This window comes from Plectropomus leopardus, chromosome 3, assembly GCF_026936395.1.
Source record: "Plectropomus leopardus strain MGB_pleo_1.0 chromosome 3, ASM2693639v1, whole genome shotgun sequence".
NCBI lineage: Eukaryota > Metazoa > Chordata > Actinopteri > Perciformes > Serranidae > Plectropomus > Plectropomus leopardus.
Window position 1 is genome coordinate 14,944,181 of NC_142178.1, and position 18,511 is coordinate 14,962,691.

The 18,511-nt window shown below is 38.0% G+C and overlaps 1 protein-coding gene across 1 annotated transcript in view; it reads right to left on the reverse strand.

Annotated features, from left to right (window-relative positions):
* add3a (adducin 3 (gamma) a) overlaps positions 1–11,174 on the reverse strand; it is a 118,142-nt gene extending 106,968 nt beyond the window's left edge. The window contains exon 1 of the mRNA XM_042484713.2: positions 11,049–11,174. The gene's annotated coding sequence lies outside the window, so the exon portion shown is untranslated. The remainder of the gene's footprint in view (positions 1–11,048) is intronic.
* Positions 11,175–18,511: the final 7,337 nt, after the last annotated feature.

Here is an 18,511-nt window from a genome sequence, read left to right on the forward strand (position 1 = left end):
TTTAGAGGTCACACCACAGTAGACACAGTAAATGGCTGTGAGGTGGAATACCTTGTTCATAATGAGGATTTGATTAATTACAAAGTAAAGCAGATGTACTTCTTATGGTGTAGAACTATATCCACACGGGAGCTGTGGGAAAAGGTGGTAATAATTTGGGACAGCCCACGCCTAGAGTGAGTTCCCCGGCTCTTAATTAAAGTCTTAATGGTCGTTCATTTTGTTAATGGTTTGAATGGTAACCTCAGGAGCTTGAGCCTCACATTTTTGTCAGAAAATATGCAGCTACTTGTCAGGAGTTAAAGTTTATGAGTTTAAGATGTCTTGAGCTTGTAATTATTATCACATCAAGTCATGACAGGATGCATTAGCTGGCCCTATCATGTCTATTCTGTGTCAGTGATAATCAATACCAGTGTGGGGACAATTTTAGTAATAGCAGGCCAAATAACAGTGTTTCACTGTCTCTCAGTGAAAGTTTTAGGTGTGTTGCACGGCCGACCAAACCCATTAGTGATGTCACACAGCAACGACATACCCTAGAGCAGAAATTTGCACGATTAGTTTACTTGTCAATTTAACATCACCACCATCACTAGTCAGAACCCAAAGATAATAGTCATCTAAACTTAAAATCTTTATTTTATATATGAACATATTTTAATGATATGCATTACGCAGCAGCCAGTAGCTCCTAAAGTCCTTGCTACTTAAATGCACTGCAGGAATTGTATGATGCCATCAACAGCAACATGTCCAAGCAACTGGATGGAATTTTCATAGTAGCTGGTGATTTTAAGCAACTCATCCTTAAACCCCAAAGATGCAGCATGATCAAGGATGAAATTTAATGTCATTTTTAAACTATGTTTAAATAATAGCTAATAAATCTACCTTGTACATATTCTCATGACCGATTTTTTTAGAGTACTGAAAAGTCTACATGTCACTTTTAAACGTGTGACACACAATAGTGCTGCTGCTTTCCATTCTATGTTGTAACAGACACAATTATTTTAAAACAAACACACAGTGACAGATATAGTTTCTGGCTGGCACTTGGGCACATGTGCTCACGAGTTCTTGGCTGCATGGTGTCCCGAGTGGTATTTTTGGTTATATATATATGCAGGGATGAGAGGTCATATTAACAAATGTAACTCCGTAAACACACACAAGGGCAAAACAACTATTTGTGACCCAGCGGGGGAATAAATAAATGAACTGCAGATTAGCACCATGGTGGTCCTGCGGATCTAGTATCACCACACACACACATAGCTCATGCTCCACGAACAGCAGCACTAGTGATGCAAGCTACTGTACCTTTAAATACTCCCTATCACTATGACCAGCTCAGTCAATGTGCTAAAAACGCACGTACGACACACAGCTGACTGACAGATGATTTCTCTAACAAAGAAATGCAGTAACACCAACATTAACCGCCAGCTGTCTTCCTTGTTAACGTCAACACTGTTTTATAAGCTGACATTTGGCTTCATGTCGCATTCTACCACACCACACCCAAATAAAGCGCGTTAAATCAATTATAACCATGACTAAGGACAACAAATAACTGCCAAAACACAACATTAAGAGCACACTGGGCTGTGCTGACACAGCATTTTTGTTCAGTGGCAGCGAGGATGAGAATCATCATTTAGTTCACAAGCTGACCCAATTAGAGATGAGACAACAGAGGAGGACAGTGGACACAGCAGCAATCAGCAGCCGAAACTCAGTGCTGCCAACAATGATTTGTCACTGTGTGTGATGTGACAATACCATGGTGTGTGTGTATGTGTGTGTGTGTGTGTGTGTGTGTGTGTGTGTGTGTGTGTGTGTGTCCAAAAACAGGAACCAAGGCATGGGTGTGCTTGCCGAAACAAATGTGGTAAATGTAGATGCTTGGTCAGAGGCAATAATGCATGTTTCCTGAACACACGAGGCCAACAAGAGTTCACTACACAAACACATATTTTAATTTAAAAGATTCAGTTATGCTTTTCACTGGATTACTGGATTTCCCAAGTTGAATAAGAATAAGCTTACATTTTGCAGACCTGCGTCAATTACTATTTTAAAATAAATCTTGTTTTAATAAAGAGTAAGTAAAAAAGATTTGATGGGTTAAGCTTTCTAATTTGCTACTTTGCTTGGTGTTAAACAAATATTTATGGGTTTTGGACTGTTGGTCATCTTTTGCTTTACTGTAATGGCTGTTTACCACTGTTTTCTGATGTTATAGAACAGATAATACTTGATGAAAAGGTATCAGATTAGCTGAAAGTGTTTTGAAAATGTTTTATTAATACATAACAAAATTCGAAATATTTGAAACTGTTTCGATATGCATTTCTGCGTTACATGTAAATACACTGGTGCCAGCTGTGCTTTCTCTCTCTCACTTATGGTTAATGTTTACCTCAGTTATTGTGCTGTTCTGCTACTTACGCAGAAAATAAGTCATTTTTCTCATTTCAGTCTTGTTATATTTACCTAATAAAGATTTCAATTTGTATGCCCTCAGTGTCAATTTTTACCAGTGTAAATTCTATCAAAAATATCAATATTTTAAAATGTATTATTACTGAGGTTAAATGAGATATGGGTCATATCATTCAGCAGCTTTTCGCCACACATTAATCACACCTCAAATATCTTATTTAAATTACAACAACTAATAAAAGCATTCACTCTCAAATGCAGTAGTTAAATGTGACATGGGTTTAGAAATTATCAAATTAACCAGCCGGTGGTCTTTCAACCGAGGTGGTAACTGGTGTAACAGGTGCTGCTGCGCTTTATTTCATTACCCAGAATGCCTTTCACCTACACAGTACATGACATCAACAACATGTTGTGTAAATGCTTGGTAAGAATTTAAAATCCAGTGAGTGTCCTTGTGCACACACCAGCATGATTCACTACACAGAAGGTCGGTTATAGAGTGATATATCTTTCTACACAATGATGACAGAATGAACAAAATCACACCGTCTGAGCTGAATGTCAACGCAGGATTCAGGGCTGAAAGTGTGTGTGTGTGTGTGTGTGTGTGTGTGTGTGTGTGTGTGTGTGTGTGTGTGTGTGTGTGTGCGCGCGCGTGCACAAGAGTTATGTTGCTCTGTATAACTTTTACAACAGGCTAATAAAACAGCAGAGAAACATGGCTCAATACAGACGAGAGGAAAAAAGAAAATAGCAGGCACTATCACATATTTAGATACACACACACGCAAAATTTGAGCTTTCCATCACACTCAGAAATAGAGACAGTGCATCCCCTCCTGATCCCCACACAGCGAGGGGATCAACACCCATAATGAAGGCATCCATGGAAGCTCCTCATATGGCCAAGAACACAAACACACACACACACACACACACCCATCCTCGGCTATAAATGAAGCTCACATGAATGGATTCACACTGATTAATGAAACTTTAATGGTTGTACTTCACTGTACATTCTAGTATTTGCATGTTTTGCCAGTAAATATGCAAAATGACAGTCAGTTAATTGAGTAGATTAAGTGACCTGGAAGATTTCTAATCTAATCTCCATATTAATGCAGGCCCTCGGGGCACAGGAACGGGCGAGCCGCCCACCCCCCTTCCTCCACAAACACTCACATGACTGGCAAGCAGCCCAGGCAAAACAGCATATCAAGTCAGTGCCAATCTCTGCTCACAATGACAGCATTTCATTTGTCATCAACAGTAAAATGGACAATTAAGCTTAATTAAATAAGGATTCAAGACTTTGTTGATGTAACATCACTCTGACAGAATTAATCGATTATTCTGGTTGATAAATATAATCATTTTTGGTATTTTTGCATTTTTCGATCATATCTGCACAAGCTCATAAACTCAATGACAAGATAATGACAGTGTAATATTACATAATTTACAACATATTAGGTGTCATCATTCACGAACACTTCAGATAATTAAAAGTGCGATTGTTTCGCTGAGCCGACATTCTCGTGTCAGCTTCAAACTTTCATGATCTTAAATGCTCGACACTTTAATAAGGTGACGACCGTGGGGATCAAAAGAACTGCTGTCTGCTTCAAAAGCTCATTTGGCCCAAAACTTGGCACCTCTCCTCCTCCCATGGTCAGAGACTGACCCTGTTGCCGTGGTTACTCCACTCTAATATCTATGCAAGCGCCCTCTCGCTGTGCTGAGAAGAAGACCCGCTGCTGACCGGAGCTGACGCTCTGCCAGGGACTGCCCCCTCACACACAAACAGAGAAAGGCCTGTGTAAACATAAACATATTATGAACCCAATGCAAAATAAACACTTGTTTATGTCAACACACATGCACATCCAAAGTGATTGCATATGGATGCACGTGTGGAGGTACACACTTTCTCAAGCTGGACAGAAATCAGCTGTGCTCCACGTCAGACCGGATGCTTTCAGTAATTCAGCCACCCACAAGTGTATAATAAGGTTATTCTAACCCCACCCCGCTGGGACCTCCGGCTCTGGCAACCAAACAACAGTGGAATCTAAACACTCGGCCCACACATGCATCACTTCAAACAGCACTCTGACTGTGGACGCACAATAGTTTGAAATAAGAGACTGACTCCTTATGAGCATTAAAGACAAAACATTGCAGATCAGCTCAATGCAACTTCATCAAGACTGCCCACATCGTGCAAGAATCAGAACCTAAATCAGAACGGATCGAACTCAAAAAAATAGCGTAAACTGCTACCATACATGTCCACCTATAGAAATTAGATTACCTGAATTTGGGGTTTTTTAATACTTTTTTTTTTTGCTCCTAGACCTGACTTGGTCACATCAGGTTTTGAAATTTTGTAGTGAAGTGTATCAGTTTTCCTGGAATCGCTCATAGGAATGATGTAAATCTGCACTCAGTTCAGCTGTGTTAAAACTTTGACACTCAAATTTGTGCTGGTGACCAAAAGCAAGACATTCTGACAATGTTGACCTTTGAGGGAACAGTGAGCCAGAGAGTCGAAGGGAATGAAGATATCGAAAGCTGTCGCTACTGTCCAGTTTTAGTGAACCACCTGTGACAGAGTATAATCTGCACCACAAAAGAGGAATTTTTTAGAGTTTTGAGTCAAAGGTTGATGGTAAAAATTTGACTTTTAAAGAAACTCTGTATAGCTGCTGTCCCTTTAATAACCTAGCTGACAAAAAACTGTCAGCAGGCAACCAATTTGCTATCTCAGAGAGATTTTGTCTCTCTTTATAAAACTCTACATTGACTAAAATGATTGAATGACAAAACCAAGAACAAAATGCTAAGGGGGAATAAACAGCACAGTAGAGAGGAAACAGAGACAAGCTCAAAGAACAACTGTGACTGACTAGTGTCAGCATTTTCTAGCTGTTTGTCGTGTTTGTTTTTCAGACAGCCTCACCAAGGTTACTTAAATAAGGAAAAGAAATATTTTGACATTTTGGGAAATACTTGCAAATAGTTAGATGAAAAGAAAAATACCACTCTCACTAGTCAGATTTCCATTTAAATGTAGCGCAAATGTTAAATGAAACCTCAGGAAATCTGCTAAAGAAAATGCAAACGTTTAATGGAAATAGTGGGGGTTTGTTCATTTTTAATAAGCAGTAGGTGGTGCTAATTTTTTTTTGCAGTTGCCTGTATAACAATGTTAATGTTAATCATTTATTTGTCGAATCTATTTTCATGCACTTCATCGCATTTACCTTGTATAAACACAGCAATTTCTCCACCCCTAAGTGTGAAAACACTTTTTCTATATTTAGCTTTTTTTTTTTTTTTTTAATTTTTGATGTTTCCACTGAGGTTTATTTATTTATTATTAAATGTGCACATTGAAAATGCTCATAAAAACAGGTGGTTGAAAAGGCCCTTTCTGAGAGTAGTATCAGTCTTCTCTAACTCTCTGTAGGGCAGCAAATGAGTATAATTCCCCAAATGTTGAGCTATTCCTTTAAAGCACTGTACAGTATTGTTGTATAATAATATGGCCAAAAAATGTTATCCCCATAATGTTTTTCCTCTGGTTTCATTGGGCGTAACAGACACGTACACACAAGCTCAAATGCTCAGGCATGGTGTAGCCTCTAAGCCTGTCCAACTCAGTCTGACCAAACCCAGAACTACTTGCTGAAACAAGTCAAATGAATGACAGATGAAGTCAAAACCCAGAGAGAGACAAGAAAATCCAAGATAATAAAATGAAGCCTGCCTTTGCGCAAACACACATGTCCTCTAACAAAGGAAAAACATTGGAGTCCAAGACTCAATCAATTTGCAGCGTAGAGGGAGAGTGGAGCCACATGTTTTTGATAAGTCCTCTAGCAGAGCAGGGTGAGGTAATGATGAAGTCATTTCTGTCTTCTGGACAGGTTCAAATTCACTGGGCCGTGTGCGTTTTAAATGGCTTCAGGCTCACCAACACACACACAAACGCCTTCTTTTTTTGTGGGTGCCACACAGTAAAAAGATTATTGCACAGAACTTTTTTTGGAAGTATGCAGCAGGTATCAAGAACAGAGAATAACTTAAGAAGCTGCAACATGTGTACACCTTATCTTCCTCTACACACCTGCCACTCAATGATCACAAAAAACTACATTCATCAAATATTTTCTCCCTTCACATTCTCGAGTTCCCTTTTCCACCAAAACATTCCCAAGCAATCAAATCTTACTACGGACATGCCTCATTAACAGTCCCTTCAGTCTGCGCCCACTCAAGCGGTCACTGCCACTTTGTTGCTAATATATGAGGCTGTCTGTCCATTCCCCCGCCACCATGGACACTGTACTTCCTGTGTCTCAGCATGGATCTTAACATTAGCTGAGCTGCCTCGGGTTATTAAAAAACCATTCATTAGGGCAAAGAAAATAAACAATAGAGAGCAGCTCAGACAGAGAGACTGCTGCAAATGAGCTGAGACAAAAGATTTCCCGTCGCACCGCACGATAAATGTTATTCTGCAAGCACTGTAAAGCTAAACACTATAGGCCTAGACTACAAAAACAATATGGGCATGGGAAATACTTCATTCAAATTGGCTGGCGCATTATTTTGAAACAGCTGCACAGCTGTGATGTACTCATCGATGTTCTAAATACGCACAGACGTCCCATTAACAACACAAATAACAATGCACTATAATTTAATGACTTGTGTCATTTTCTTTAGCAAGTTAGTGGTCAGTGTTTAGATATTCTGGCACATCTCCTAAAAAGCAGTTATGTCACAGCTTTGTGGATGAGAAGCATGTTAGAAACCTACATGGGGAGAGCAATTACACTGCATGACATTTAAGTATTTAGGTATCTATATGAATTGAAAGACTGGCTTTACAGAGGAACTCCGCCTAAATCAAGAACCTCAATATGTTACTTCCATGGCCTTGAAAAGTTTGATCAGTTTTTATGAAGGTGAGCTACTCTCTCTTAAAGCCAGAGACCAACGAAGTAAAGTCCCAGACTTCATTAAGTCTGGAGCTGCTCCATAGACATTGAATGCGAGCCAGAAAAAATGTTTGTTTTCTTCTTTATACCCAAATGAGCTTTATTCTATTGCAGTATCACCAGTTCTGAAACAGATCATGTCCCCATATATACCAAATCACAGTGCTTGTTTACAATATCTTCTCAATAGAATATCCCCTGTGTAACATTGATAAAATGAAACAGCAATGAGCAAATGCCACCTAGATTGATTAGTTTTTAGCCACCTAAAAAAAACAATATTAGTTTAAGTGTAAATACTATTTAGAATATTTTTAGTGTTTTACCTTGCAATCAGGCAGACATTTTCTACAGGAAACTAAAGCAGTTATCTCAAAGCCACCAGACACCACCGACAAAAACACTTATTTTACTTTGCAGAACACGGGGGTTGCTTATCTACCACTACCCCCATCAGTTTGTGTGTGAGGCAAAGCAATAAAAATATTTAATAGCCTACACTTAAACTGGTACTGATTCATTTTTAGGTGGTTAAGATACAATTTGCTGCAGCTCCCTTACACAGCAGTACATTGCTTAGCTTCCGTGACAGACTGTACAGTAACAAAGATGCTAGCAAAGTAACAGTCTTTAAATTAAGCACAGCAGAGACATCTGAAAGGGTTGGACCACAGTGTTTGACTATACATCTTTAAATGTTACATATTTGGCTGAAACTGACAAATGAAATAAAAAAGTTTGCCGATTTCACATATATCCACAAATGAAATCAATTGCCACTTATCTATACCAAAAAGTGACTTGTTGTTTGTGCAATGTCACAGTGATTAAGTATACTCACAACGTTTTCAGTGTCAGCTTTAATGTCTTTCCAAATTCATTGTCTATAGAGCAGTTCAACAAGTTTTGAGTTTTAGCATTCTAGCATTTAGATTTAGGAGAGATCATAACAATAACATGTATGAATTTTGGAAAATGGGCATAGTTCCCCTTTAAAGGAAGTGTGCTAGTGAGAAAATGGTGCTTTGCAGAACAAAATAATACACATTTATAGAGAGAATGGAGATGAGTGCAATTAAATGGCGACAAAACAGTTTGACTAATCAACACAAGCCATTTAGGGGAAGGTGCTGGAGCTGTAATGAGTATTTTGAAGCTGTTGAAAGACGATACTGTCATCAATCATTTGAAAAAAAGGCTGGGATCAGATTACAGAGACTGGTGTAATTAGATTTTGTAGAGGTGTTGTGCAATAAATGTTCATATTTAAAAACAACTTTCACTTCAAGCTTCAGAAGACATTAATATGCCTATACTTTAACTTTACTCAGTGAAGACTGGGTAGAGGCCTCACCATCTCGCCTCCCCAGAGTCCCCAGCAACTGCAATATTCATGAGGAGCTCGTGAAACACTGCAAAGTGGAGTTTACATCAAAGAGGATTTTTCAGAGGTGGAGGAAAAATAAATACGAAGTATGTTTGCATAGTCTATCTATTCCGTCACTGGCTCTGGGTTAAATATCTCACTTGTAGAAGGTCCCCTAAGGATTTCCAACAGGGGCCCCCGCCATCTATCTGAGTAAATCAGAGAATGAGGGGAATACTGTTTTAGATTTCAGCTCCATATGGTGAACATTCACAGCTTTTCAGAGGGCTCTGTGGAACAAAATAAAAGAAGGGGGAAAAAAGAAACAAAAATGAAAAATTAAGTATGTCAGAGAGCATAGGCCTTTTGGAGACAATTATCATATTTGTCTGGGTCTTTTTAAAGTTCAGACGGCCAGGCTTTGGTGGGGAAATGGGAGTCGTTTCAGGTTGAGAAATATCTATGAGCCAGAGGTGCTGGGGAGGTTCTTGAGAGTAACATGCGATTTGACGGGATGGCAGTGGGGTTGCATGCAAACCAGCGCTGAGTGAGATTCACTGTCACTATAAATAAACTGGTTAACCCTTTTACCTGAGGTGTCTTATCTGCAGGTGAAAGAGTCATCCAACAGAGAGGATGAAAAGACATTACCCCTCAGTAGCCTCTTAAACTAAGCAAGACCATTAATGCAAAAGGAAGATATTGTATCTTTGTAATAATAATATTAAGGTCTGCTTGCTGCTGCACTGTTTTTTGTTAGCATCAGTGTGTAATCAGGCTCCACTTACACTAATGACATATAATAGAAGTGAAAGGTTTCCATGACACTTAACATATTTGCTTGCTGAGAAACTTTTATGCCTGCGCTGAGTAATTTATTAATGAATAATTACCAATAACTTGAGAGCAGTTTTGATTTGTGGATAGTTTTACCCTTTCAGAAATAACTCTGCATCCTGATGTGCAACTGTAAACTAAACTGAGGATAAAGTTGTTGGGCCTAAATGTAATGTACTACCTCATGATCACTTACAGTACTATGTTCCTTTGGGGCAAAACATGTTTCAATACCAGCTCAACATGGTGGCTGTCTTTGTGTAAGACCTGAAGATCTCCTACTTTGGCAACTCTCAGTGGTAGTAACAAAGAATATGCTCTCACTGAAACAGCCCACCATAAGAATTACACTCAGGGGCACGGCAAATGAACGGGTTAAACACAACAAATATTACGCCATCTGAATAACCTGATGAAGATGCTATGCGCCCGCATGCACGCACGCACGCATGCACGCACACACATCTACATGCAGGGGCTTCAAAGAGGCTGTCTTCATCTCTATGCAACTTACTGAAATATGTGAGAAATGATATGCTAATAGGCATAGATTTTAGGACATGTGCATTTGTTCCCTACAATAAAAACATTAAAGTAGTGGAGGACTTTCATTTTGATGAAAGATAAACATAAACTGATGCAGAACCAGCACAAACTGGTGTTTAAAAGACAAAAACAACAACAACAAAATCATCAGAATGCAGAAAATTTAACATTATATGCTCAAAATTTCCTGGAAGAGGAACCCCAGCCCCCCTGTTTCATATGTGTCCCCCTAAATACTGAAACAAAATCTACGCCCTTGACCATAAGTTAGTACATAACATGTGGGATCAGTATATAGTCAGGTAAAGGGGCACTGTGAGTGAATCCTTATGAGCTGCAGGGGGTGCTGCAATGTTACTGACCCTGACCATTTGACCCTAAATATAAAAAAAAGAACACTGCAAAACCTAGCCTACTTTAAAATGCTTTGTTTCAAGCCCCAACATTAAACATCCACAACTGATAAATCACGACATTTTCATTGAACACACATAGAGCTTTCTGGAGAGTGTGCCTTAAATATTAACCACAACGATTCAAACAGTAGGCTTTTCATGACTAAATATTCAACGTGATGTAGCCTGGCAGCTGTTTGAATAACAAAGCGTGGACAAGGTTGCATGTTTTCACAAGATGCTGAACAAATGTTTATACGTATATGACACAAAAACGTATTTTTACAACAACAAATGTATTTAAAAAAACAAAAACAAAAAAACACCGGTAAACACATTCAGGCGTGCTAGGCAATGATATGCAACTACGCAGCAAAGCACACCGTCCGTGTTATTATACTTAAATGACTAAATATATGATTAAAATTACCTACATACCGTCTGTGAGACTCACTATGGTCCCGGGTCAGGAGCTGACAGTGGACCTGCACAAACACCGGTGTCCTCCGGTCCTTTTCTGAATGTTTTCACGGTTTGAATTCAATGGTTCCGTCCCAGCACGACGTGTCCGCAAGCACTTTCGCAGACGTTTAATCAATACGATGGTGTTAACCCGCTCACTGCGGCTGTGCAGGCAGCACGCGCATGTTTTGTAAATCTAGTATGCCGGTTAAAGCGGAAACGCTGGCCCACAATATGGCAGGAAGTCGAATGTTATTCATCTTAACGAGCGCATTTTTTCGCGAATCCCTTGCTTGAGACGGAACACACGTGACTCATGGGGGCCTGTTTGTTGATGTGTATTATTAATGTTTGTCCCAGTTACACTGTCTTTAGCAGACCTAGCAAGGGACATGCTTCACAGTACAGGCTTTAAACAAACGTAAACGTGGTCTATCATAGAGAATATTTTTATTTACAATGTATAAACTACACTTGGCATACTGTTAGTTACAAACAATATGCTGCATGCAAACACATCAGAGTTTGCATGCAGAATATTGTCATGGACTGCCATAGATACTGCTATCTATCAGGCTACATATTAATATGTAATGTGTACTCCTCATATAGGTCCTTTTCATCTGCTTTTATCTCTATTGTCTTTATCAATTCTTTTCAGTGTGACTCAAGTATTAACACGTTTTATGATGTAAAATGTGCATTGTTATACAAAGAATGAGTCAGCTGAGACACACACAACATTTTAGCTTCCATGCCAATATCATCTGTGAATCACAAATATGCTGCACTGCCTCCATCTAGTGGCCTTCAGCCACCAGAGTCCTCACTGGTACAACAAAACAAAACCACATTACCTGAAGCGTTAAATCATATCACTGGTCTTTCATTCAATAGATAGCTCACTTTAAAATCAGAAAAACCCAATTTTGATGAATGGGTTGATTTAGTATACAGTATTTATGTAATGAAGAGAATGACTTTTATTTTGAGAACCAAGAAGGATACATTCATTGAGAACTGGAAAAAAGGATTGTATATGCTTCAGTTATTTTATTGTTCTTCTTTATTATATATTATTTATTAAATGTTTTTATTTTTTCCAACTTTTTCTATCTATTTTTTGAAAGGTCTTCGTGTTCATTTGGTCGTCCTCTGGAACGCTTTGTCTGATGAATTCCTCCTCCACCTTTTTTACTCCACCAGCTAATGACTACAAACTTCTTTTACACTTAATATTAAATCATTTTAAATCATTTTAATTCTAATAGTGATTTTTTAAAAATCATTTATTAAGTGAATTTACCTTTTATATCTTATCTCTTCTCTCTTTTATTGTAATTCTGTATCTTAATTATGTATTTGTATTTTATTGCTCTGTATAGTACTTTGAATTGCCCTGTTGTATGAAATGTGCTGTACAAATAAAGCTGTCTTGCCTTGCCTTGCCTATTGAAACTGTATCTCAATCTAAAGCTGAGCTGGAAACCTTCCTGTTTTCTCGGGCCTGTGAACAGTCTTAGTATGAACTGCAGCAGTCTCAAGACCACTTTTCAAAAGTCCCATCTCGGATTCAACCATATTTCTACCCAGTCTTGTCTCAGTCTCAGACGAAGCAGACTCATGATTTTACTTCTGGATCAGTCAAGACGACTGTGGGGATATTACTTAATTGCCTGTGCAAAAAAGGGAGTATTGAATAAAAATGATACAGTTAATTTCATCTCCATAGGGTTTGCATTTGTTTTCTCATCGAAAACATAGATACATAACATTATGACAATGAAAAGGTGAATGAGGAAGAATCTTCATGTGCTGTCTTTGGGTGTGATTATGGGCACGTGGATCTTTCAGAGCAACTTAAGGAGTGCCACAATCTATCACAGGTGTGTCATGCAGTGTTTGACTCCAGCTGGTCTGGTCTTGGTCTTGTTTTGGACTCGAAACACTCTTGTGTTAGTCATGACTTTGTCTTCCAACACTGGTGTGAGTGTGTGTTAATTTATTACCAATATGTATAAATAAACGTTGTTTTATGCCTCCACGCTGGTGACAGCCATGGCCAAAGGCATTTTATTTTCAGGCTGTTTATCTGTTCATCCCATTCTAGTGAACAGGATATCTCAAGAACCCTTTAAGGGAATTCAAATTTGGCACAAATGTCCACTTGGACTTAAGGATGAACTGATTAGGTAGTTTAAGGTCAAGGTAAATGTGAGCTCACAAAACATGTTGTGGCCAAAAGTCAAGAATTCATATGCTAATTAAGACAATATCAGTGTCTAATAGGGTAAAATGATGAATTGATGATGTTTTATATCCAAAAGGTCAAAGGTCAACTTCATTGTAACATCATAATGTTTTGCAAAAACACTAATAACTCAGGAACAGACAGGGAGACATTTGGTCAGGAACTAATCTTAAAACTACTGATTGTATAGATCTTCTGTACTGCCAGGTTACCAAAAGATACGTTTATATATGAAGCACTGTTGACTGTCATGGTTACACAGGAGTGTGGACAGACATGGTGGAAACTGTAACTGCAGCATGACTGGTTAAAGGAGGCACACAGCTGTGAGACGATAATTCTAGTTTATTACTAATTACATTGTTTTGCCATTGTGTTGCATATGCTCAATGTTTTTATGTCTCTTTTTATATATAAAGCACATTTAGTTTCTTTATAATGAAACATGCTCTATACATAAAGCTGGCTTGATGAGTTAAGATCCAGGAACAGAACCGTAATGATTTTCTTTTTCTTTAGTGTTGAATGTTTTTTATCACAGTTATACCACTGTTTAAAGTGGATTGGTGTAAAGATGTGTGTGTGTGTATGTGAGAGTTTCAGCAGAGCCAGTGTCTTTTTAAGACAAAAATAATCAATAAGAAAAAAATAACCCCATACTATATTAAACGGGGCATTTTTTCTTTGTTGTACATTTGAATAAATGTATTTGTTAACAGTTTGGACCGCATGTGTTAAAATGTAAAAAAAAAAAAAAAAAGTAAAATGTAATGTAAATTTTACATAGCTGGCTAAAGCCATTTATTGCCCCTGTTAATAAATGGAAAAAGAATATCTATAACAACTCAATGCTGCATAGGTCTGAATGTCATTACCAAAAGATGCATCAGGTCATCCTTTTCGAAAACTTGCTCTGCAGGAAACGGAGAGTCGTTAAAACAGCACCAGCACCTCTCACATCAGATTCATAGCAAAGTTTGATTTACTGACAAGAAAGAACGCGGACACATGCTGTGTTCAAGCCACTCCTAATCACAATAAAACAAGATGACAGTACTGATGGCAGATTTGATTGATGGCACATGTGACTAAGGATGTCAAATGGGTCGAAAGCGGAACTACAGGAGGCATCTAATAATACAGCCTTATTCTAGAAAAAGGCTTAATTAAATGCCTTTCCAAGGCTTGACTGTATTTACTGGAAGAGTCTTTCATTGTTTCGGGCTACGCCTAGAATTCTTTTTCTTCTTTTTCAAACTCACTCAGCTGGCATTCAAAATAATCAAATGCCAAGAGAAACACTGATTGATGACATGCCTGACTTTCTGGTAAAGGCCAGGCATGGTAGGTTTCTTTTTCTATCATTTGATTTGATTCTCGGAAATGCGATGTGCTATAACACAGAAACACACAGAGCGACAGGCCTCAGTGTAGAGAGGGCACAGATAGTTGACCAGGTCTTGTGGCAGGGCATTTGTAAAGGGGGTATAGAGGCAACAGCACGACTCTACCTCAACAGATCTACAGTAACTCTCTTTGTGAAGTACAGCAATAGATAGGCAAGACAATATAAATGTATTTATATTGCATAATTCATACCCAAAGGCAATCCAAAGTGCTTTACATATTCAACTAAGTTCACTGTAGCCCAATCACAAAGCATGCTGCTAAGGGCTGAACAAATGTATTTAAATTTGAGCTTTAAAGTCCAATATCACACATCATAATTAGCCTCAGAGGGCTTTAAAACATATGACATCCCTCTGTCCTTGGACCCTCACAGCGGATAAGTAAACCCTCCCAAAAAAAAATCTGTAACGGTGGGGAAAAAAAGAGCAGCTGAGGAGGGATCCCTCTTCCATGACAGACAGACGTGCAGCAGATGCCGTGTGTACAGAGCAGATCGACGTAACATAGATTCTGTATGCAGTGCAGTTTGTAACACATCTTATACTTACTTTACTTTGACTTACATTCTTATACCACAATTCTAATAATTTTTACTATTAATATTCCACTAAATGTAGGGGGATTAATGTTTCATGTTTTACAACACTTAAAATTACTTTTTCTTTTTTAAAGCTGAAGTTACTGGTTAAATTAAGATTTTATGATAAATTTGATGATTGCTTATAAAATGCAGTGCACTGGAAAAAAAAAAACTTTGGCTTGTGACCCTAGACAAAAAGGCAGGGTTTTCTTTTGTTTTTCTTTACGTGTATTTTGCTCATACATCTGTGTTTTTACTGAGGTAGGCTTTTCTGTAAAATACCATATCATTGATCTAAATTTGGTTAGTCAGCTTACTTCATAAAGGGCTCTCAACTCTGGAACACATTACCACAGAAATCAAATTATTCAAGATATAAAATCCTTTACAACAAAGATTAAAGCTCCAGTGTGTTGGCTTTAGGGGATATATTGCCAGAAATTGACTATCAATTAAAAAGTATATTTTCTTTAGCATATTATCAGCTGAAATAAGCATTGTTTTGTTTTCATTAGCTCAGAATGTGCTGATTATATCTACATATGGAGCAGGTCCTCATTAATGGAGATCGCCATGTTGCACTGCCATTTTTTCTACAGTAGCCAGAACAGATTAGCCGCCTCAGCTGCCATAGTGTGCAGCTGGAAGAAAATTGATTTTTTGAAACTGCGTAATTTAGAGGTTTTACCCATTTAAATTACTGGGTCTGTTTGTTTTGAAAAGGAGGAGACCTCTGTGCATAATCAGTTTCAGTTATCATAATAAAGTAAAAAAAAAAAAAAAGGTTACCACACATTAGCAGCTGTTTGGATAGCAACCCGTCTCTGATGAGCTAAAAAGTGTCGTAAAACATTGATTTGTAAGATAAAAGTGGTTTATTTAGTGTTTGTTCCTTACTCTGCTGTTTGAGGAAGAAGGCTGCATAATCTGCATTATTTTTGTGTTTATACATAGATCCGGGCAGCAAAATATCTCCCCTTTCTTGTATAACATAAGTACCTTGTCTTTGTGTCATAACTATGACTTTTTTTTGTTGTTGTTATGGTTGTTATTGTATTTGTTTATATACAGTAAAAAAAAAAAAGTTTAAAAGAGCTTAAATATTGGGGTGCCTGGTGGGTCAGTGGATAGAGTGGCGCCCCATGTACAGAGGCTGTGTTCTCACCGCAGGGGCCTTCTGCTTCAAGTCCAGCCTCGGCCCCTTGCTGCATGTCTCCCCCTTTCACGCTCACAATTAAAAGCAATAAAAGCCCCAAAAACTTATCTTTAAAAATAAAAAATAAATTTAATATTGTGCAAATGCGACCTATCTAGTTAAGAGTAACAAGATGTGTATTGTTAATTTTTGTTTTTTGTTCTCTCGCTCAGCATCCCTGTCAATCATCTTGACATCTCTGACATGTTTCCTCATAATTCCACAACTTGATAATAAAGTCCATTGTTTGACAACGTTTTTGGTACGTCATAAAACATTTTTCCTGTTGGCACATGTGTTGTTTTTTTTTTCCAGAGTAGTTCAAAGTAGAAGGTCATATTTCCTCTTGCCTTTGCCAGCTTGTAAAAGATCACAAGATGCTGTAAATCTGAGTACACTGCATTGAGAATACAACAGAATTAAAATTTTTAATAGAGGTATTAAATCATGGCTAAAAGAGAAACAAATTTGTTCTTACATTTAATACCACAAATAACACCTCAGTATTTAACATTTTGTGTGGATGTATTTTGTGTATGGATCTGGTCCATATTAAATAAAATAAACTAAAATTATAATCTAATGAATCATTAGCATTACTTGAAGGGAGGCAGTTTTGTCATTAGAAAAATGACTGCTGTCTGCAGCAAAAACTCTATTTTTGTGCATTTTTGTCAAAACATACATTACATACAAAACAGAAAATTTGCTCTCAGGGAGATGTCTCAAAATCCCATATGTTCAATGTGAAATGACACCCACATTTACAATACTATACTTCTGTAAAGTATTACAAACAAAGCATTATTCAAGTTGCAGATGATTACAAATTATCTAAGCACTGATCATGAACTGCATGTTAATCTTGTTAAACCTGTTCTTGTCTGAACAAGACGTCTCTCAATGTATAATTATACTCATAAAGTCACTATAATAAAACTAATAGGTCAAATTGATTTCCTCTAAATCCATAGAAACTAAAGCTTTCCTAGATTCATCTTGCACAATGCTGTGGAGGGTATCACCTCATTTAGAAAACAGTCTGTAATGTCTCCACTCTGTTTCTGTGGTGCTGCAGCTGTCTCTGCCTATTGTCTGCGTGTGCGCGCACAAATGGTAAGCCTGCATGTCCACGGTCACATCACAATTCCAGCTCCGGCCGCAATCAGTGAGCTGGTGGAGGGTCTGACCCACTTCATAGGTCCTCCAGTATGTGTAAATAGCTGCGTGACCTACCCCAAATAACCTACAATGATGACTGCTATTATTAGAACAACTTACTATTTTATGTCCTCTTTTCCCCCCTTCAACCCTGTCACAAGGACAGCTGAGGCATGTTCTAAGAAGAAAGAGGAAGAGGCAAAAACAGGGCTGTAAAAAAGGGGAAAGAAAAGAATGGATCAACTCAGCAAAAAGCTGAGAAAAAAACCATGATGAAACCGTGACGCTACAAGCTTAATTTTAGGCACCTTATTTGTCTTAATTGGTACAAAGTATAAACAGGAGACAAATTAAAGGGAAAACCTGAATTAAAGAGTGAAGAAAGAAATCAAATGCAGATGTCTCTGTGTACCAGTGCTCACTGGATGGTTTTGTGATTTTGAAAACGATGAGAATGAAACTCTATTACAGTCAGCTGATCTCAAACCAGTTTCACACCTGGAAGATTTTGGAACAATGTCTACGACAATGCTCTCGACCACCATCTCCATAAGAGCGACTGATATAATATGAACTTTTATCTTCAAATCCATTCAGTGATGTCGGTGACTGTCTCTGATGCTTTATCTACATTTGTTTGTGTCTAGTTGTTTGTTTTTACTTTTTAACTCCTGCACTCAGGGCTCTCTTTATCTCAGATTTCCTGATTGAATAAAGTTGAATTTTTAAATAATGGGATATCTTGTGGAGGAATTTCGTTCTTCGCAAGGAACTTTGAAGCTGCTTTGGGGGCTTGTGGTGGTAATCAACTTGCTTTAATATTTACGAAAAGCTGAGTCTAA